This window comes from Musca autumnalis, unplaced genomic scaffold (assembly GCF_047663935.1).
Source record: "Musca autumnalis isolate F117 unplaced genomic scaffold, ASM4766393v1 scaffold_1, whole genome shotgun sequence".
NCBI classification, from domain to species: domain Eukaryota; kingdom Metazoa; phylum Arthropoda; class Insecta; order Diptera; family Muscidae; genus Musca; species Musca autumnalis.
Genome location: NW_027411644.1, coordinates 133,884,060 through 133,907,828, shown reverse-complemented (window position 1 = coordinate 133,907,828; position 23,769 = coordinate 133,884,060). Strand labels below are relative to the sequence as shown.

General features: G+C 34.8%; 1 protein-coding gene across 6 annotated transcripts in view; it reads left to right on the top strand.

Annotated features, from left to right (window-relative positions):
- The window catches only part of LOC141386662 (uncharacterized), an 80,173-nt gene extending 78,723 nt beyond the window's left edge, over positions 1-1,450 (top strand). For all 6 annotated transcript variants that reach the window (XR_012408424.1, XR_012408423.1, XM_073955601.1 and 3 more), the window contains one exon: positions 47-1,450. The gene's annotated coding sequence lies outside the window, so the exon portion shown is untranslated. The remainder of the gene's footprint in view (positions 1-46) is intronic.
- Positions 1,451-23,769: the final 22,319 nt, after the last annotated feature.

The window sequence follows — 23,769 nt, the reverse complement described above, 5'->3', positions numbered from 1 at the left end:
TCAGTACTAATAAAACTTTTCATTTTTTCTTCCACATCCTTTTCAGCCCGATTTTTCACTGGTCCTGGGGTCGAAAAACGCTCGGATCCATTCTCGGTCCCCATAGGCATTCCTGTATTGGAATCACCTAAATCCTTCTCAACTGCTCTGTTCATAATTGTTTCAGATAAGTCTACTATTTGTCCCGAAACTTGAACCCTGTTACTTGCTGACATTTTTTTCTTTTTAGATTCCAATTTGGAGCGTTCGGAATCCGACTCAAATGTTGGCGGCCACAATCTCTTGCTTGCAGACCTTGTTATCATCACCTACTCTAGTCTATATGCGTACAGATCGTCGTCTCTGTTTTTACTTTGGGAACTTATTTTGGGTTTTTTTTTATAGTGTGAGAATAGTTATGGTGTCTAAAAGTTCTTTCAATGATTCAGTTTTTATTCCAAACTATTTACTGTGAACTATTATTATTGTCATTTATTGGTATAAGATAATGCTTTGCATCAAAAATGAAATTCTGACGTATTTCTATCGCTGATTATTTGCCTTATGTATGTCGATAAATTTAATTTCTTTCTGCTAATATATTGTTAACAATGGTGGCTAACAGTTGTATTCTCAGAAGGGGCTAATGCTTTAGGAGTAATTTTGTCTGATATTATCCTGGATTATCCTTAAATTTCTCATAAAATCTTTAAATGCATAGATTTCATTATGAATAACATTGGATAATAATTATTATTTATCAATAAATAATTATTATTTTCAATAAATTAAAAAGTGGTATTTTATTTCATATGAGTGCCTTAGAAAAGATAAATTTTACAGTGGAATCTCTATAATAGGACTGTAGTACCATGGCATAAATTTCAACAATTTTTTTTTTTTTGAAATCAAGAACCCATGATAATAAAGATCATGACACTCTGACTTATTTAGAACTTTTGCCTATAACGGATATCATGTTCTACTTTCCCGCAATCCTACCTATAGGTGTTCCAAAACACAGACAAAAATTTCCTACACTTAAAACTGAACACAGGTCGATTACAAACAATCATAGTTACACATACACAACTAGATATTGCACCGGACCCTTTTACCTTTTGATCCAATTTTATGCTAATACACCTACTAGTAATATTGCACATTCTAACAGCGTTTAGGAAACTAAACCTGGCTGCAATATTACATAGGTAACATTAGCATGGATTAGATAATGGTTTGGCTATTGGGAATCTATTACCTCCATTAACGATATTGCACATTTATACAGTATTCAGAAAACTAAACCTGGTTGCAAATCCTATGGAATTTCTATTAACATTATTCATCCTATTTCAATTACTATTTTGGGCTATTGCGAGTACTTAGATGTTTCCGTACTCGGTCACATTCTACTAATGCCACCTATTTTCACCTAGGGACACAATTTTTTTTTTATTGGGCGCCATTTCTGTTATGACCGCATATGGAGCTAGTTTGGCCTTCCGGCTGCTCATACCTGGCCTTGAACTGTTATTTTACGCTGCCGATCGCTAAAAACGCGAGCCCTCTGTTTGTTTCAGCTACCTGCAGAGCAAAAATGACTATAATTGTTGTTGCCACTCTCTTTTTAGTTATCTAAAACCACACTTTTGTTTGTTCGTAAAGTTTATGTTTGTTCAATAATTGAACTCACTTTACTTTCTGTAACTTTTAAATTTAGTTATTATTTTAATTTCACCGCATATTGCTATTTTAACAGACTAATTGTCGTTAATCTAATTGTCCGCACTCTTTGATTTTCCACACTTTTATGACTCTTAATTTCTCATTTCCCCTTTTATATGGCTAATTTCCACTCATATTCCTATTCCAATATTAGAATAAAAATGGAGATTTAATAATGGTATACATTTGTCTCTTTTATTTTTAACTATATGTGTATAAAGAAAATCCATTTTAAAAAAATTTTTCTCTCGCCATACATTAATACATCGTCTGTGTTGAAACTCCCTATTACATTTGACTTACCCTGTACTATTTAGTACGGGGTGTAAGAACGCCCGGCATGTTGACAGCTGACATCCACTGTCAAAACAAAAACCAGTCACACACACATTGTCTCGGGTGCAAACATTTATTCTTTTTACGAGGGAAAAATAGAAATCTAGCCATCAAAACGCTACAAAAGTGCAATTAAATAAAATAGTGTTTACTCTGAATTGATTGCATAATATTTATTTTCCATCCCCAGTTACTCTCTCATCGATTTATTCCATACGCGCTCATGAGAGCAACCACGAACCATATTCCAAAGTGGACCATTCACAATAACATGTGGTAAACAAAATAAACACCTAATTTTGTGTGTTTGTTGATAAAGTTTTTATTTCATTTTACGTCCGCCAGACAAAGTGAACCATCATTCGTGGCTTGGACTCATACGGGAAAGAACAGTCCACAACCAGTGTCATGTGTGTGCAAAAACCATTCCTTGCTAGCCCAAAAAACAACAACTCAAGTGCTCGAAAGGGGAACCGTTTTGGCATGACCTATAATCTGGATTATTTGTGTACATGTGATGGCCCTCCCGCAACAAGTATACCAATGTAGTTAAATAATTCTCTGTAATACTTCCTCCAAATACTTTACATATTTCTTGAAAAATTTAAAACAGTTTAACACTTTACTCAACAATTAAAAAAAATGTGTAACATAAGCTAATATCCATACTTTCAAAATTTCCAAAATTTCAGCGTCCTATCTCAATTTTTGTGGTGGCTGCCAGAGTAATTACCACAGACGGACGGAGGGTCGGATTAGCATAAAAAACCAAAAAGTTGAAACACAAAAATTGCATAAGTCATCTATTTTTTAAACGATTTTATTAGTTTTTCCGTTTGCGGAAGCTAATTTAATTTCCTATTTGATAAAAATTAATAATTACACTATGCAACACTGAAAACGCTAACAACTTCTAGTATGCATTTTTTGAAAGTACATATTGAGGCTACAAAAACCCTAGTAGAGCGTTGTCCTGTCAGATCCAGTTCGTATTTTATGGCCTCATCTAAATCGGGATAAAACTACAGGTTTTTGCATTTATCGGACCTTTATATCCGAAACGATTAGGAATTTGGCCTTGCTGTCTTTGGCAATATTGTAGCCCTAAAGTAGTAGCACTTATCTTTTGAACAGACCGCATAAGAAAAACTCCATCTAGGGTATCAATATCTATAAAATATAGAAAATTTTACATAATTGCTCAAATTCTGGAGTGACGTAGGGGATGAATGATATCAAGCAACGGTCTTGACCGGCTTCAACATGGCAAAGCACAGGATTTATCTTGGTCCCTCTTTCATCTCAAGTGGACACTGACCTCCCCGTGGTGTCACCTGGGGAACTGCCTTTAACACCCGTTAAAGGTAGTGAGCTAACATGTGCCGCGCGTTCACCCATAAGAACGTTAAAAACTTGGGTTTGGGCGTCGGGTTAGTAACCCTCCCCTAGAAAAAACATCCTACTATGAAAAAACGAAAGAAAAGAAAAACAAACCCCTCTAAAGTTGACGAACCCCGCAAACGTTTTAAGGACCATGATCTGCGAATCTGCACCTGGAATGTTCGCACTCTTTATAGAGAAGGTGCAGTCTTCGCATTGGCAGACGTACTTGAAAAGTACAAGGCCGATATTACTGCCATACAGGAAATACGATGGATTGGGAAAGGCGTCACAACAACACCTAAAGGTGACGCACTGTATTATAGCTGCCATGACGTAAAGCATGAATTTGGTTGCGGATTCGTAGTTAGTCGGAGACTAAAACATCTGGTATCCAGCTTCACCCCAGTGAATGAAAGACTTGCTGCAATTCGAATAAAAGCTAAATTCTTCAACATCAGCTTTATTTGTGCTCATGCTCCCACTGAAGAAAAGGACGAACAGACCAAAGATATATTTTACGAGCGCTTAGAAGAAACATATGACCGTTGCCCTGCCCATGACATTAAAATCATTCTAGGCGATTTTAATGCCAAAATTGGAAAGGAGAATATCTTTGGCCCAACAGTCGGGAAATTCAGTCTCCACAGTGAAACATCTGACAATATTATGAGGCTGATAGACTTTGCAGCTGCAAAAAACATGGTAGTTAGCAGTACCAGATTTAATCATCTCGATATTCATAAGGGCACCTGGCTGCCTCCAGATCAAAGAACAAGTAATCAAATTGATCATGTTGTAATAGATGGAAGACATTCATCCAGCGTGTTGGATGTACGATCGTTCCGAGGCGCAAACATTGATTCGGACCACTACCTTGTTGCAGCAAAGGTACGTACCCGTCTAAACGTTGCAAAGCACGAACAGACTCAACGCGGAAGTTGGACATCGATAGGCTGCAAACACAACAGATAGCCACAGCATATTCCACTCAACTAGCCCAATTGCTTAACGCGAGCACTCCTTGTCCCGATAACATAACAACACAATGGCAACATATTGCCCACTCCATGCAAACAGCCGCAAAATCCATACTTGGATTCCAGAGACCTCCACAAAGGAATTCATGGTATGACCAGGAGTGTCGTGCTGCTACCGAAGAGAAAAATGCGGCATATAGAGCTACTTTACAATCAGTAGCAACGCGTAGCGCACGAGAGAGATATCGGGAGAAAAGGAGAGAAGAGAAACGGCTTTTCCGCAAGAAAAAGAGAGAAATGGAAAAGCGGGAGTGTGAAAAAATCGAGATGTACAGGAGACAGAATGAAGTCCAAAAATTCTACCAAAGAGTGAAACATCAAACAGATGTTTTTGGTGCAGGCACACCCTCCTGTAGAGACCAGCAAGGTAATCTGGTAACAGATACAGATAGCGTGCTCAGGATATGGAAGGAACATTTCTCCAATCTGCTGGTATCCAATAGTAGCGAAGACGATGATACCACAGATCCAATCCCAGAAGATGGTATAGAATGTATACCGCCCGGCCAAGATGAGGTAAAAACAGCAATCAACCGGCTGAAGAATAATAAAGCAGCAGGAGCCGATGGCTTACCAGCCGAGCTGTTTAAAACCGGAGGCGACGCGCTGATAAGGTGTATGCATCAGCTAGTTAGCACCATCTGGCAGGAAGAACGCGTACCCGATGATTGGAACCTGAGCATCCTATGTCCCGTCCACAAGAAAGGAGATAAGACTGTATGCTCAAACTATAGGGGCATAAGTCTTCTCCCTATTGCCTATAAGATAGTGTCAGGGATATTGTGCGAACGACTAAAGCAAATGGTCAACGAAATAATTAGACCATACCAATGTGGCTTTAGACCTGGCAAGTCCACCATTGACCAGATATTTACCCTGCGGCAAATCCTAGAGAAGACCCAAGAGATGCAGATCGACATATTTCACCTTTTTGTCGATTATAAAGCAGGATTCGATAGTCCCCTCCGATCAAAGGTATTCCACGCAATGTCTGAATTTGGTATCCCCGCAAAGCTCATCCGGCTTTGTAAGATGACTTTAACTGATACTAGGTCCTCAGTTAAAATTGGAAAGAACCTCTCCGAAGAATTTTGTACCAAAAGAGGTTTCAGACAAGGAGACAGCCTTTCGTGTGACCTATTCAACATTTTGCTGGAAAAGGTAATACGAGATGCAAATGTCAAAAGAAATGTCACAATTTACACCAATAGCCACATGTTACTTGCCTATGCTGATGACATAGACATCATGGGACGATCAGTAAAGGAAGTAACTGATACCTTTAGGAAGGTCGAAGCAGAATCTGCGAAAGTGGGTCTGGCGGTAAACGGCGAAGACCAAATTGATGGTGTCGACGCGCAAAGCGTCCATAGAGCTCGGACCAACTGTAGAAGTTGGTACCTACAATTTTGAGGTAGTTAAAGACTTCGTCTACCTCGGCACTGCCATAAACACAACAAACAACATCAGTTGTGAAATAAGAAGAAGAATTGTATTGGCCAACAGATGCTACTATGGTCTAAGTAAGCAATTTAAAAACAAAGCCACATCTCGTCAAACAAAAATAACACATACAAAACGCTGATACTACCCGTGCTAATGTATGGCTCCGAAGCATGGGTACTTGCGCAAGCAGATAAGGCAGTGCTTGGTGTGTTTGAGAGGAAAATTCTTCGAAAGATCTATGGGCCGATTTGCGTTGACGGTGAATATCGACGTCGTATGAACCACGAGCTATATAAGCTATACAAAGACATGAATATAGTTAAACGTATCGAGATGCAACGATTGCGTTGGCTAGGCCATATCATGAGAATGAGCGATGATGAACCCGCTAAAAAGGCGTATGAATACATGCCACATGGCGGTGCACGCAGAATCGGCAGGCCTAAGCTTCGATGGAGCAAACAAGTGGATGAAGAAATGGAAAGGCGCGGTATTCCAAAAAGTCAAGCGAAAAACAGAGAGGAATGAAGATCTTTTCTTAGTTCGGTCTATGGAACAAATGTTCTGTAATGGGCCAACTAAGTAAGTAAGTAAATTCTGGTCAGTATCGGCTAAACTATTGGGAGTTGAACCAAGTAACCTGTTGCAAAAATCTTCCAAATAAAGTTCTCAACTATTCTTCAGAACATTCTGAAACTCTAAAATGCTTACTTCATGTTGTTTCAGCGGTATTTTGCATCATATCTTTTACAACAAATATTTCAAACACAGTTCACACCAACAGTTTATTCTCGCATTTCGGATTTCAGATTTCACCACATTATTGACATTTTTATTAAATCGACATTGAAAAATGTACTGAAAACTACGGCATAGAGACATTTTACAACAATGACATGTTCTGAAGAGTTGTGTATTACATTCCAGGGAATATTTTTTCAATAGAAAATATTCAGAAAAAATTAACGGTTTCTGAGACACGGTGCGAAATGTATAAAAATTGTGGAATTTTGGCATATATTTTGAAACTTGAGGTAATAAATGTTGTTTTTCGAGTTCATTATTTCTCCAAATATTTTATTCTTGTCCTTATCTACAAATTTGCTTCAGAGGTCAGAAGAAGATTCGCATTGGTTTCAGAGATATAGCCCCGAATTTCTTTAAAAACTCAATATTTAACCATATTTAGATGGCGCCATAAAATCCGAGCTGGATCTGACACAACAAAACCTAACTAGGGTTTCCTCTGGTTTGGTTCTGTACTTTCAAAAAATCCTCAGTTCGAACTGTTTGCACAAGATCACCTTAAAAATGTTGCACAGTGTTATTCTATTATTATAAGGATCAATAAAAATACGTTGTGAAAAAAGAAGTTATGCCCGTTTAAATTTTCACTACTACCAAACGCACCAAAGTATGTATGTTCCATGTCCATAAACCCCAACACGATACAATTTTTGCATCAGAACGCACAGTGTCATTTACCAATATTTTCTGAAGAATGCGCACTGTCTCAAGGCCAAAACTGCCTGAAGGAGCGTTCCAATGCTTTTGCTATGTACTAGAGAGTTTTTTATTATTGTCTTGGCTACATTTTTTGATTATGTTGGATCGAAATTCTCAATTGGGTTGGCTGTTATATGCCAAAACATCCCAAAAACTTGGGTAAAAAACTTCAAGTCTCGATTTTCTCCTTAGACATATGTATGCTCTAGTAGACTTTTTTGCTCAGTATAATCCCAGGAATCGGAAACGCGAAGGGCCCCTTATGATGTTCAAATCGCCCTACTCTAGTACATATACATACATACTTTAGAGAGTCTGCGACGAACATTTCGATGTGTTAGAAACGGAATGAAAAATTTACAAACATATATGTATGTATGTACATGGAGAAATCGGGCACTTTTTAAAAATGTGGGTTTTGAAACAGTAAATATACCAATATATTTTCAGATTTATTGTTTTTGACAAACAGTTCCAGAGATATCGTGTCTTGAAAAAAGTCGAATTCTGCAAAACCATAGGCAAAAAAAAAAAAATACGCATAATTTTTATAGTTAATTTTTTTGTTGAAATTTTCTGTTTTAAACAACGAATAATTACAAAAACGTTAAGTCCTATTTGTTAGTTGGATTCAAATAATTACTATTTTTTTCTAAATTTTTTTAAATTTGTCAAAACAATTTTTCCTTTACACCAGTGTGAAACTTTTATTTTTCTACAAAAAATTCATGTAATGGAAAGTGTCGAAAGTAATGGAGGTTACAAAATACCACGTGTTGTCGGTAAATATTTGCAAATCATGACATTTTATGAATATATTTCCTAATGAGGATTAACTTCTAACAAGTTCCAACAATATTAGGTATTGCATATCGTTACTAAGAGATGTATTAGGAGGACATTAAAAAACTTTTCATTGATTTTTGTTTACACAGACATAGAAATGATGTATACCGCCGAACCAACTATAAATAAAAATCTGTTTGTGCTTATTTGTTTTCAAGTGCTTAGTAAGAGATTTTAAGATTCTAGTAGAACAGTAATGAAATACTCAAGGTAATGTATTCTACGCAAACATATTAACGTTGAAATACCTGATTGAATTGTATGGTTGAAAATATTACTGTAAACCCTGTTTCACAACGATATATTACAAGGTTTCGATAACCTTATATTGTATAATTGTAAATACAGACCAGCGTCAATAGCGCAAGTGGCACGAATGTGATTGCATGGTGGAGTGTCATACTACGATCAAGTGCGATTAAAATAACTCTCTTTGCATTGAAAACAATACTATTTGACACAAAAGATAGTGGTTTGGTGGAGTGGTCACTACTACGATATTGTGCGATTTTACAAACTCGGTTTTTTAACCAGTAACAAATTTCTGCAACAGCTCCTTTTATAAACAATTGTAAATATACAAACAAAAAATAAATAAAAACTTTATTAATTTGTAGGAATAATTTGTAAAAATCCAAACAATTTAAATTAATTGACTATTCTGGCCTAGCACGCCCACTACTGTTAAAAATATAAAATTATATACAGTTCCACGCATTTTACACTTGCACTTAAAACAGCTGTTTCGGGAGTTTACGTCATTTATTTAACAGATATAGCATGAAATGGCAACCTAAATGATGCATGTTTTATAAAACATGTTAAATGTAAAATGCGTTTTATTGTTCAAGGTTCGAACAAATATAGAGGACTAGAAGGTCTATGAAACTATTTTACAGATTTGTATAGTAATAACGCATTGTTGACGGATATTGCTGTACCAACGATTAGCTGTAATTCTACAACAAATTACGTGCTTCCAAATAAATGTCTGATATAGAAAAAACTACATTGACATCAGGCTTAATCAGTAACACAAAATTTCTAATTTTTTTATTTTTTAAACAAACGAGTAGACAAAATAATAAAAGCGGAAATTTCAAAATTTTGAGTTACTACCCTTTTGTTGAACATATGCGATATGTGTTTATTTTCATGCCTTCTTTACCAAATTCACATCTGTTCTTCATTATACCCTACACCACTATGTGGGGAAGGTATTATAAGTTGGCTTGCAATATATCAAAATAATGGTCATAGACCTATACCTATATACACTAATACCTCGATTTGCGTTAATAATTGGTTCCGACAAACTTCAACACAATGCGAAACAACGCAAATCGAAACATATGTTTCCACGTGTTTGTGTGAAGAATTTGTTAATTGGTTCCAAAATTCTTTTTTTATTTTTTTCTAACTTTTGCAGTAAAAATTTAAGCGAATGTGGTTGTTAATGTTAGCATTTATTGGTACAAATGCTATATAAATGATATTATTAATAGTATGTAACGAATATCAAAATTAGTCTTTTTGCGAAAAAATTAACTAAAATATAAAAAAGAATTCATCCCTATAAATTTATATATTCATTAAACAATAGTCATATTATCCCATTTTGGATTACCGCTACTATTTTCTGTATCGTTGTCCACAAACATTTCAATTGATTTGGTTGAAATCACTCTAGCGTCCGAACGGATTGACGTAGGTGGATGACATTTTGGGAAAATCTATTATATGTACGTACGACATTTGGTATTGAAAGCGGGCTATGTAGGCACACGCTTACGGCACATAGTCGTGTTAAGGAATTTTTAAGATATTTGTCCCATTTACCAACGAACTGGTTGTAAATTGGTATTTTGTGTCTCCAGAGGCTACAAAATATTTCTACCAAAGTTGGTTTATATAGGTCCACGGTTTGGTATAGCCCCCATATAACGCCCCATATAAAGTACGCGTCATTTTAATATATTTTGAATGTATTAGTCCCATTTGACAACAGAATCGGTTGTAACTTTGTATTTTGTGTTTCCAGAGGCTAAGAAACATTTCTACCATAAAATGTTTATATAGGTCCACGTTTTGATATAGCCCCCATAGGACGATATCTCCCGAGTTCGGTATTTTGAAAGTTGTGGCAACATTAATCCACCAAAATGGCTGAAATTTGTGGTGGAGGGTATAAAAAGTTCGGCCCCACCGAACTTAACGCTTTTCCTACTTGTTTTTTCTTAAATTGGGAGTAATATATATTAACATGTTCAAGAAACTGTGAAAACAATTTATATAAAATTCTTAATTTTGTGATCTTTAGGTTTATAAGGAATATGATTTGGAAAGTAACTGGCTAAAATAATGATTTAAAATAGCAAAAATTTTCTTCCCAAAACAGAACAATTTGTCCGCCAATGAAGGAACCAAAGGAAGCAAAATTGCTTCCTTTTTGTTATTTTATTAAAAACTAGAGAACCCGGCGAACTTCGTCTCGCAGTCTGTTAGGTATTGAACTTGATGACTTTTGTTCAGACATATAATACAGTTATTGCTATCACCATGGTACAATTATACAGGTAGCATTATCATGCCAGCTGATGGTAACATAATGTGTCAAGTGCATTGAATTGATGTCAAATTTTGACACCTTATGTTACCCACAATTGCCGATGCGGCTACCTGTGTATTTGTACCATGGCTATCACGTTGCACTGAGCAATCTTACTTGTGTGAATTGTCAGTGTGTCGGAGAGAAAGGGTATTAAGAGGTAAAGTGTTTCCGTTTTCCTCGACTCTCTCTTGTAAACTTACAATTACCTCTAGGGAAGGTGCCTAATGTAAATTAAGGTTAAGATGCATTTTTTTGAGTAAATAATGCATTTCCAGGTGTAAATTAAAAATGTTGAAGCTAAGTTATATCATCACGGGCATGTTCGTTTCACAATCGATGGTTTTCAGAAAGGTTCGGAAGATGGGATCCTTTTTCGTTGAGATAAAATTGTGACAACTTTTAGCGTTTTCAATGCTATAATATAATAATTAACTGAATTTCAACGCGGTATGAGCGATTATTGAATATGAGCGATTATTAAATGCAGGTAATGCCGTGATTCAAGTGCTCAGTTTGGAACTTTTTCAGAAAAGTAAGTCCGATTTGAAGAGATAAGTCCGATCGTTTTGTGGTGACCACATTCATTATTCGTCTAAATTTCTTCCTGACTTTGTGGTGTACAAATTCCCTGTTATATGCGATCTGCCGAATTCTACATGCAATTGGTGATATAAAATCAAACATTATTAAGATTACTATCACGCTGGGTTGAAAGACGATTTAGAATCTTTGACGTTGGACTTGTATTTAATTATTGCCCAATTATGCGAAGTTATTATTCATCAGATTTTAATTAATGTACTTAATTGAGCCATATGAACTAAATAGTTTTTAGTAAAAAAATGGTATCTAGCTAAGAGATGTGTATCACACATCAGTCTCTAAGAGACGATCGTTTTGGTAACGGGTTAGGTTTATCGCATCATAGCACATTGGTCGCAAATGTGAATTCTTTGGCCAAAAGTCAATTTTTTGACATTCTTCTTTTGAGTTTTTTTCTTCGCAATATTGAAGTGAACACTCCAAAACAACAAAAACAATGATTGTTTATTCCAAATTTGCATTTACCGTTAGACGAGAATGAGTCAAAATAGAGATTTGTTTACTGTGTTATTAATCGAGTTGAGTGCGCAGTATTTTGTGATAATTTGTGGGTTATAAAATCGCAATAAGTAAAAGTGTAAATGTAAAACTCAAATATGGAGAAAAAAGAAGAATGTAAATAGAATCATTTTCCAAAAAGAACAGAAGAAAAATTCTGTCGAAGAACAAAGCTATCAACATATTTCTGGAACACTCTTAAATTCTTACGTTTTGTTTCAATGGTAAAATTGTTATGGACCGAAATAATTTTGATCGCTAGTGGTCGATGTTAGAAAAAAATCAAAAATACTTGAATGTGTATACTTTAATAAAAAAATCATTTCAAGGTGCGATTCGTTGCGATAAATGATGCACAATTTTTTCAGGCTACATCAAATTCCGAAATATTTCATATTCGGCTGGTACAAAATTAATTCTAAGAAACACAATTTTGAACCGATTTCCCTGAAAACTTGGTATTTTTATTTTGAGAGTCCAGAGAATATTTCAACCAAAAATTGTCGACATAGGTCCACGTTGGGGTATAGCCCCCATATAAGGGTACCCCCAATTTAAGGTAATTTGTCAATTTTAGCCATATTTTTAAGCCGATTTAGCTGTAATTTTGCATTTTGATTTCTTAAAAGATATGAACCCTTCGCACCAAAAATTATAAACTTAGCTCAAAGTTTTTTTGTTTAATATATTTAACGGTTTTTTGGAAATTAAGGGTGAAAATAATTCTGAACTAATATTTTGTGACAGCAGTTATAAATAAAACTAAATATTAATAAAAAGGAGCGTACAAATAGTTTTGGCCAGAAAAATTGGATTTCGGACCAGTGTGCATAGATGTGGTTAGACAATTTTCTACATTCGGAAACTCATATTTATACGGACAGTCTTGCTATTTATTTGCATGTACGATTTAAATTTGTTAAAATTAGTTGCACAGTTGATGCAAATTAATATTCCCGTTCGATGGAGTTCATTTATCCGCTTAAAGCAAACTCAAGCAGTTGTTGCTAGTATGGGTAGCTATTGGGTCCGGGATTTCATAAAAGGATGGGTCCCTTTTCGTTAGAATTAAATTATGAATATTTTTCGGAAACTTAATGAATCCATTTGCAATATCGAAATAAATAAACGCTGAGATTTTGTATGGTTTAATTTTATATCGAACATGTGTTTTAATTTTAATAACGCGTGAGTGAATTGGTAATATTCAAGATGGGTGGTCGCTATTTTAGATGAAGCAACTTCTACGGTCATTTCTATTTTGGACGTATGTCACCCAAGTGCCGTTTAGAATCAAAGATTTTGTATAATGGAACATGAGAATTTAAAGTCAAGCTTATGCCTGTAGTGCGATTCTCTAACTCATTTTTTGATGTCTATGATAGGGAATGTTATGACTCTTATTTTTTATTGGTATATGCAAATGTCATAATTAAATTGTCCACTGAAGCGGTATAATCCAGTAGTTGTCCCAATAAACTGGCAGAATTCAAACAGAAGAGTGTGAGCAGTAAGTAGTCAGGTATGCAAACGTAATAAATCTCCATTCAAACCGCCATTTGGAGCATTTCTTCCAGAGCTTTGGTGTAGATTTGAACATTGAAGTTCTGACTCCCGGCAGATTGCGACAGGAAAGTTAACGACATAAGTAAATTATCGTTAAATATTTATGTCATATAAAAATATTCGTGGTTACTTACTTGTGGTACAAAACATTTCGCATAAGCTGCACTAAGAATAGAATTCCAACCCCTTCTGTTTCTTGATTTCATTCATTTAAATTTTAAATATTACGCTTTTCGATATCGTTGATAACTTACTCATTCCAATGGAGTCTTGGCATTCCCGCTCTGCGTTCTGCCAAGACATTCATTTTACAAACACATGAGATCCTGCCTAATTTTCATTGCGTACGGTTAAAAACTATTTCACGACAAAACAATAACGAGCGAAATCTCTTTGCTTTTTGAAATCGATTAGATAATGTTTACACCGCTGAAACAACTAATATCCTTTTTGGACTAAAGTCACCTTTAATTTTCGCTGTTAACTTGCATAAAGAATAGTTTGGATACAGCGGAAAGCAAATTGTTTTTTAATTAATTCATTGTTTTTTAATTATTCAAAAAGATTTTAAATAAAAGTATATCCAGAACTTTCAAAAATTGACATAATAGAAACACAAAAATGTCATTCGCTGTTGGTGCATGTAAAATTTTCGCCAAAATCTGTCCAAAAATGTGTCATGGTATACTCCAAACGCAAAAGCTCGATAAAAATGTGTAGAAAATTTGACTTTTTTCAAAAAATATTTTTGCACATTTTTCGCAGATTTTCGCGGTTTTTTTCGGTTTTATCCTTTTCTGCCATGAGTCGATTTCGAATTGGTACGAATTGTCAAAATCTGTTCAGCCGTTCTTGAGTTATAAGCGTAGTAACTAACATCATCCTTTTTTATATATATGGATAAAAAAGAAAATTAACCAAAAAAGGATTTTTTCTACTTTGCAACTTTGTTCTCCAAAAGACAATAAGATTAGGCTTGCTATTTCCACAATAAAATTGTTTTCAATTTTCACAAACATTTCACAAAACAGAAATTTGTCTAGCAAGATTTTGCAAACTCTCAGTAAAAGAACTGTCAAAATGCATCTCTCGCTCTCTTTTGTTGACTTTTTGTGTCAACAGACGACTTCCAGCAACAATTGGCACAAATTGTTAAAAATTTTAGGGTAACCAGACAGATCTACCATTACCCAGCAAAATGTTCGATGCCAAAGATGCTAGTCAATCATGGGTGCAAGTGATCTGGCATGTCATCTTTTGAGCATCGTCATCGATGAATTTTATATGAGCGTGAACCGCAAAAGATGCTATTCAGTTTTGGATCGAAAGCATGGCATTTTCACCAATGCTTTGTTATGTCATTTTGTTGTTGAAAAATATAGCATATGTTTTTGGTAAATGGCTACCTGCGAAACCCTTTTTTGTAAATGCGGTTTGAGGTGTCAATGATAGCTCGATATGATAGCACATATTTTTGTGATCGTTTTAAAAACTTTATAATCTTGTCTTTAAGCGAAACAGAATTTGAATAAATATGTTATACATATCTCGAAAACTAACGAACCTATTTTCATGAAACGCACACGTACACAGATGCTTGGTACCTTCCCTATTTAAAAAACGATATATTTACAAATGGCCTTAAATAGTGAGATTGAACGGTACAAAAAAACGTATATCTGTCCAACAGTTATGAAAAACCTATACGGTCTCAATAAGGAAAATAATTCGACTTTACCAATTTTTCTTTATACTTGCGTTAGGATAACGATGACAATTATCAATCATAAACAGCATCATGAGGCGGAATAATCCTACAAAGTCCAATAGAGAAAGGAAAGAAATAACTCGGATAGACACTGGAACCAAAGAAATGAGGAAGAACATACCTAAAAAGTTTCCGTTAAAAATAAAACAACGGGTTAACAATGCGCATCCGGGGCTGCTAGGTAGTCAAATAACGAAGATATCGCAATAATAGCCAATCCATTCAACTTTTCCTTGATTGCATTGGTTCAAAGCATGTCATTGAATATCCGATCTTTTCATCAGCATTTGAAAGAATTCCGTCGATCCAATAGAGATGACTTTTCTGTTATTATTTAAATATAATTATCAGGCATGTCAAATTCCGATCGAAAGTGGAATTAACTCCGTATTTAGCTTCTTCAGAAAACGATTTTTTTCGGAATGAAACTACTTTTGGTTTTACAAATGGAATTGTATTTTTGGGAAACATGTCACTTTAAAACACTCCATAATAAATATATTGTTTTGTTAACAAAATCACATTTAAACTCATATTTTTTTATCATTTTATTTAAAAAATTCGCAAATTTTCATTATTTCTCAATCGACGAAACCAATTATTAACAAAGTATTGCCACATATTTTTTCGTGAAAATTTAATAACTAAACAATATGGCATTTCGAATGATAAATTAAAGCAAAGATAAAAGAGAATAAAAGAAGAATGAAGTCAAACAAGATATTTTTCAATGCTATGTTTATTCTTTCGAACAAAAAAGCTTTCTCTCTTTTGATTCCTCTTATGTTGTCATATTTATACTAAATAATAAGATTTTCGGAATTCACCAAATCGATCAAAATCTGAAAACAACAAACAAAAACGATCGAAATGAAATTACGGAATTGAAAAATTCCGACCGGAGTCTGTGACATGCCTGTATATCTACTTTTATTTACATAAATATATATAAAGCTATGTATATGAGCTTTGCTATTTTTAACTGGTTTGATGTTGTTATCGAAGGATTGAAATCCGACCACTGTCTCAAAGTTTGATGAAAACGTAACGACAAATGAATGGTTGACGAATAGGACATACTTAACAGTCTGTTTTAGTAAAAAGTTTTCACCCATTCGTTCGTCGATTTCATGAATTAGGTTTTCATAGCGATTGACGTTTGCAATCGTGTGACAAACAAATGAAAGCTTTACAGTTTCGTATCTTTAGTTTTCGTAACAAAATCAGACGAACGAATACGTACGAATTAAACGAATGGAAAAGACAAATCGTTTTGAATGAAAAGTGAATTATTTAAGTAAAAATGGAACAATACGTATTAAAACTGGTGGGGAATGTTTATTTTCACAGAAGCACAGAACAAGAACAACAAGATTATAGCTCTGTTCCTTTACGTGCAAGAATCTTCAGGTTTTACCACTTTTTACTCGAAAAGTGTTCCCTTACTTGATGTATGATACAATTGATTTGAGAGCAGTTCACAACTTTTGGTACTTTTGTCACTTTTATCATTTTTATTTTGTATTGTCAGCGTTCGAATTTTTCTTCTGTTTTACGGAATTGAAAAATTCCGACCGGAGTCTGTGACATGCCTGTATATCTACTTTTATTTACATAAATATATATAAAGCTATGTATATGAGCTTTGCTATTTTTAACTGGTTTGATGTTGTTATCGAAGCATTGAAATCCGACCACTGTCTCAAAGTTTGATGAAAACGTAACGACAAATGAATGGTTGACGAATAGGACATACTTAACAGTTTGTTTTTGTAAAAAGTTTTCACCCATTCGTTCGTCGATTTCATGAATTAGGTTTTCATAGCGATTGACGTTTGCAATCGTGTGACAAACAAATGAAAGCTTTACAGTTTCGTATCTTTAGTTTTCGTAACAAAATCAGACGAACGAATACGTACGAATTAAACGAATGGAAAAGACAAATCGTTTTGAATGAAAAGTGAATTATTTAAGTAAAAATGGAACAATACGTATTAAAACTGGTGGGGAATGTTTATTTTCACAGAAGCACAGAACAAGAACAACAAGATTATAGCTCTGTTCCTTTACGTGCAAGAATCTTCAGGTTTTACCACTTTTTACTCGAAAAGTGTTCCCTTACTTGATGTATGATACAATTGATTTGAGAGCAGTTCACAACTTTTGGTACTTTTGTCACTTTTATCATTTTTATTTTGTATTGTCAGCGTTCGAATTTTTCTTCTGTTTTTCGTTCATTTTTTCTTCATTGTGAAATAATCGTCAAACAAAAGTCGAAAAATCAGTTCTACCATTTTCTACCTGCAGAGATTTGTCTGGTAGCCTGTGGTAGACAGGGGTGCCAAGTTGGTGGTTTTCCCGCTACTTGTGGTGATTTTTTACGTACAAAAACCACTGTTTAAGCAGGAATGTCAACTGTTTTAAGGAAAAATCGTTACAGGCCTATGGTGCGTATGTGTCTGTAGCGATTTTTACATCGGAACAGTTGGCATCCCTGGTGGTAGAAGAGAAAGACATATGTGCTCTCTCTCCTCTCTTAAAAATTGCTGCAAGTTTGACCACTTTTTGGGGTAAAGGAACGCTTTGCAGGTTAAAAATGGTAACAAATGGTAACCTCAGGTAAGTTAGGGAACACAGCTCTGTTTACACTATGCAACACTAAAAATGCAAACAACTTCTGGAATGCTTATTTTGAAAGTGCATATTGAGACTACAAAAACCTTAGTAGGGTTTTATCATGTCAGATCCAGTTCGGATTTTATGGCCTCATCTCAACCGGGCTAAAACTACAGTTTTTTTTTGCATTTATCGGGCCTTTATCTCAGAAACAAATAGGAATTTGGCCTTGCTGTCTTTGGCAATATTGTAGCCCTAAACTAGTAGAATTTATGTTTTGAATAGACTACATAAAAAACCACCATTTAGGGCATCAAAATCGATTAAATATAGATAATTTTACATAATTGCTGAAATTCAGTATCAGCTAAACTGTTGGGAGTTGAACCAAGTAACCCTTTGCAAAAATCTTCCGAACATAGTTCTCAGCAATTCTTCAGAACATTCTGAAACTCTAAAATTACTTCTTGATGTTTTTCTGCGGCATTTTGCATCATATCTTTTACAACACGTATTTCAAACACAGTTCACACTAACAGTTTAATCTCGCATTTCGCATTTCACCACAGTATTGACATTAGGGTGGGGCGATTTGTGTGGAAGCAAAAAAACCTTAATGAGCCCTTCGCGTTTCTGATTCCTGGGATTGAACTGAGCAAAAAAGTCCACTGGACCATATATCTACCATGAAAATCGAGCCTCCCGATTTTGACTTTAAGTTTTTTTATTGACGTGTTTTGGATATTTTGGCATATAACAGCCAAATCATTGAGATTTTCGATCCAGCACAAAGACAAACATTGTAGCCAAGACAGTAATTGAAAACTCTCTATTACATCGCAAAAGCATTGGAATGCTCCTTCAGGCAGTTTTGGCCTTAGGAATGTGCAAACTTTTCGGAAAATGTCGATAAATGACATTGTGCTACAAAATTTGACCCGAAAAATATTCAAGTGTTCTGATGCAAAATTATATCGTGTTGGAATCCATGGACAACGACAATGCCTTTATTTCGTTTGGGTCACATCGTTTTATTTTTTTAAAACGGTAAAAGTAGTGAAAATCTGGGTTTCTTACATTTTCAAATTTAAACGGGCATATCTTATTTTTTCCACAACGGATTTCTTTTGATCCTTCTTCCTTTTAAAGGGGTGAATAATGTATTTTGAATAAGCTATTATTGTTTTAAATCGGTTAACAAATGGCTAAGTTATAGTGGTTTATGTCTGAAAAACCCCACAAAAAACCTATAAAGGAATTTCTCATAATTTTCAAAATAAATATTGAACAAAACAAAAAAACATTATATTTTTGAAAATTATGAGAAATTCCTTTATAGGGTTTTTGTGGGGTTTTTCAGACATAAACCACTATAACTTAGCCATTTGTTAACCGATTTAAAGCAATAATAGCTTATTCAAAAGACATTATTCACCCATTTAAAAGGAAGAAGGATCAAAAGAAATCCGTTGTGGAAAAAATAAGATATGCCCGTTTAAATTTGAAAATGTAAGAAACCCAGATTTTCACTACTTTTACCGATTAAAAAAAAATAAAACGAAGTGACCCAAACGAAACAAAGACAAACATTGTAGCCAAGACAGTAATTGAAAACTCTCTATTACATCGCAAAAGCATTGGAATGCTCCTTCAGGCAGTTTTGGCCTTAGGAATGTGCAAACTTTTCGGAAAATGTCGATAAATGACATTGTGCTACAAAATTTGACCCGAAAAATATTCAAGTGTTCTGATGCAAAATTATATCGTGTTGGAATCCATGGACAACGACAATGCCTTTATTTCGTTTGGGTCACATCGTTTTATTTTTTTAAAACGGTAAAAGTAGTGAAAATCTGGGTTTCTTACATTTTCAAATTTAAACGGGCATATCTTATTTTTTCCACAACGGATTTCTTTTGATCCTTCTTCCTTTTAAAGGGGTGAATAATGTATTTTGAATAAGCTATTATTGTTTTAAATCGGTTAACAAATGGCTAAGTTATAGTGGTTTATGTCTGAAAAACCCCACAAAAAACCTATAAAGGAATTTCTCATAATTTTCAAAATAAATATTGAACAAAACAAAAAAACATTATATTTTTGAAAATTATGAGAAATTCCTTTATAGGGTTTTTGTGGGGTTTTTCAGACATAAACCACTATAACTTAGCCATTTGTTAACCGATTTAAAGCAATAATAGCTTATTCAAAAGACATTATTCACCCATTTAAAAGGAAGAAGGATCAAAAGAAATCCGTTGTGGAAAAAATAAGATATGCCCGTTTAAATTTGAAAATGTAAGAAACCCAGATTTTCACTACTTTTATCGATTAAAAAAAAAATAAAACGAAGTGACCCAAACGAAACAAAGACAAACATTGTAGCCAAGACAGTAATTGAAAACTCTCTATTACATCGCAAAAGCATTGGAATGCTCCTTCAGGCAGTTTTGGCCTTAGGAATGTGCAAACTTTTCGGAAAATGTCGATAAATGACATTGTGCTACAAAATTTGACCCGAAAAATATTCAAGTGTTCTGATGCAAAATTATATCGTGTTGGAATCCATGGACAACGACAATGCCTTTATTTCGTTTGGGTCACATCGTTTTATTTTTTTAAAACGGTAAAAGTAGTGAAAATCTGGGTTTCTTACATTTTCAAATTTAAACGGCCATGTAGCGAAACACAATTTATTAAAAAATAATTAAAATCATTTATTTGAAAGACGAACTTCGTAGATGAAAAATATTTTTAGAATGAAAAATGTATGTATACAAAATTCAAAATATCCATAGACAAAAGTCTAAGGCTTCTTAGTTTCAATTAAAAATACAAATTTAAATTTTCAAAGTGTGGGAAAACCCCTACAACACTCCCCCCTGAATTTAATCTAAGTTTATAAATACAGCAAATGAAATTAAATTTTAATATTATAGAACTTATTCGGTAAATACTGCCTTAAGCCTATTTATGGAAACGTTTTGCAATTTGTCGTTTATCCTGACTTGGAAATATTTCGGAGTTCTTTTAGAGACTTCATAAGGGCCGGTGTATTTCTGTCCTAATGATTTGGTTTTTGCATCAACTGTAATCCAAACATGAGTGCATGTTGAGAGGTCCTTGCTTATAAAAGGTTTTTTGTTAGAATGCATTGATGTTGGAATTGGCTGCAAATCTGACATGGATTTCCGAAGAGTGGTTATAAGCGAACTTGGATCTTCAAACTGTGGAACTGTGAAGAAATCTCCGGGTATTTTTAAGGATTGACCATAGACCAGTTCTGCCACCGATGCTTTCAAATCTTCTTTGTAACTAGCACGTATTCCGAGAAGCACTGGATAAAGTGATACTGTCCATTGATTGTTTTCAGAACATCGTAGACCCGCTTTTAATGTCCTGTGGAATCTCTCCAGTAAACCGTTACTTTGTGGATGATAAGATGTTGAGAATCGATGTTGTATACCGAGTGATTTTGTTAATTGTTTCATAAGACTAGATAAAAATTGGCTTCCTCTATCTGATATTAAAGCATTCGGACAACCAAATCTACATATCCATCCATTCCAAAACGTTTTGCAAATCGTTTCTGCCCTAATGTCAGGGATCGGAAATGCTTCTGGCCATCGGGTAAAACGATCAATACACGTTAACAAGTATGTATTACCCTCAGACGGCGGTAAAGGTCCAACTATGTCTATGTGTACCTCTGAAAAACGGCTGCTTTCAATTGGGATATTCATAGTTGGACTCGAAGTATGCCTGCCAATTTTATTGCGTTGACATGCCAAACATCTTCGAACCATATTTCCAACATCTTTATTCATGAACGGCCAGAAAAAACGTTGTGAAATCATTTTTCTTGTTGTCCGAATTCCACCATGAGACAGATTATGTACTGCATTAAAAACATCTTTTCTGAAAGAAGACGGAATATAAGGTCGTATAGTTCCTTGAGAAACATCACAATATATTTGATAATTCCCCTGTGGAAAATTTAGCAACTTAATTGAATATGATCCATCCTTCTTAAGTAATTCTTTTAGTTCAATGTCTTGCTGCTGTTGTTGACACAATTTGCTATAATTTATTCCATTCACCTTGATTTCTTCCACTCTTGAAAGAGAATCTGCTACTATATTTTCTTTCCCAGCGATGTGATTTATATCTGTGGAAAACTGCGCTATATAATCTAGATGGCGGCATTGACGAGGTGAAGCCTTGTCCAAGTTTTGATGGAATGCATAAATGAGAGGCTTATGATCCGTGAATATTTTAAATGGTCTTCCTTCAAGGAAATGTCGAAAATACTTTATTGCGGAATATATAGCTAATAATTCTCGATCATAAGTACTATACATCTTTTGAGCTGCATTAAATTTTTTTGAGAAAAATCCCAATGGTTGCCATGAATCGTTAACATTTTGTTCCAGCACAGCACCCATTCCAAAAGAACTCGCATCGACTTTAAGGCATATTGATGCGTTCGGCAAGGGAAAAGACAGAGTAGTTGCGTCTGCTAGCTCCTGCTTACATTTTATGAAGGCTTCCCGCGTTTCATCAGTCCATGGAACAGGACGCATATCTTTCTTTTTAGCACCGATTAATAAATTATTCAGAGGTGCCTGAGTTTCGGCTCCTTTTGGTAAAAACTTTCGATAAAAATTGATAAGTGCCAAAAATTGACGAAGTGAATGGATTGTAGTTGGTTCATTATAACTCATAATTGCCTCAACTTTCTTCTTCATTGGACTGACGCCTTGAGATGATATAGTATGGCCTAAAAAATCAATTTTGTTCACACCAAGTTCACATTTACCGGCATTGATTATGATGCCGTACTTCTTAAAACGATCCAGCAGTTGTTTAATATGTTCCAAGTGTTCTTCTTCAGATTTCGAGAAAACAAGCACATCGTCTAGATATACTACGACGAAATCCAAGCCTCTTACAACATCATCCATAAAACGCTGGAAAGTCTGTGCCGCGTTACATAACCCGAATGGCATTCTTAGAAATTCGAATAGACCAAACGGAGTTATGACTGCAGTTTTTGGAATGTCTGCTTCGTTCACAGGTATCTGGTAATAAGCCTTCATCAAATCAAATTTTGAAAATACCTTAGAACCAGATAATGACATGGAAAAATCGTTGAGGTATGGTATAGGGTAGCTATCCGGAACAGTCATTTTGTTGAGTGCCCTATAGTCCCCACATGGACGCCAAGAACCATCCGATTTGCGCACCATATGTAAAGGGTTGGACCAATTGCTATCACTGGAACGAATAATACCTTTTTCCATAAGATATTGGAACTCTTCCTTTGCAGCCGCTAATTTCTCAGGATCTAACCTTCGAGGCCTTGCTTTTACTGGGTTTCCATTAGTAGTAATTCGATGTACCACTTGATGGTTGTTTTCAATTTTGCTAAGATTTTGCGAAAGTAATTCAGGATACTGTTTTAAGACGGCATGGTATTTGCTTTCATCTGTAACCATTTTTATTTGAATTTTGGAACAAGTGGTGGTGGAAAGTGGCGAATTCAAAAAAGTGTTTCCATCGACTAAACATTTTCTTTGGAGATCTGGCAATAAATGAAAAAATTTTAAAAAATCTGCACCAATTATAGGTTTTGGTACATCGGCCAAAATGAATACCCATTTAAATTCTCTTCTTAACCCCAAATCTAAAACAATAAGTTTCTCACCAAACGTTGAAATAGGAGTATTGTTAGCAGCGTATAAAACTAGCTTTGAAGGATTTTTTGAGAATTTACATGGAAAAATTGAAATGTCAGCTCCAGAATCAATCAAATATTGAATTTTAGTACGGCGTTCAGTAATAAA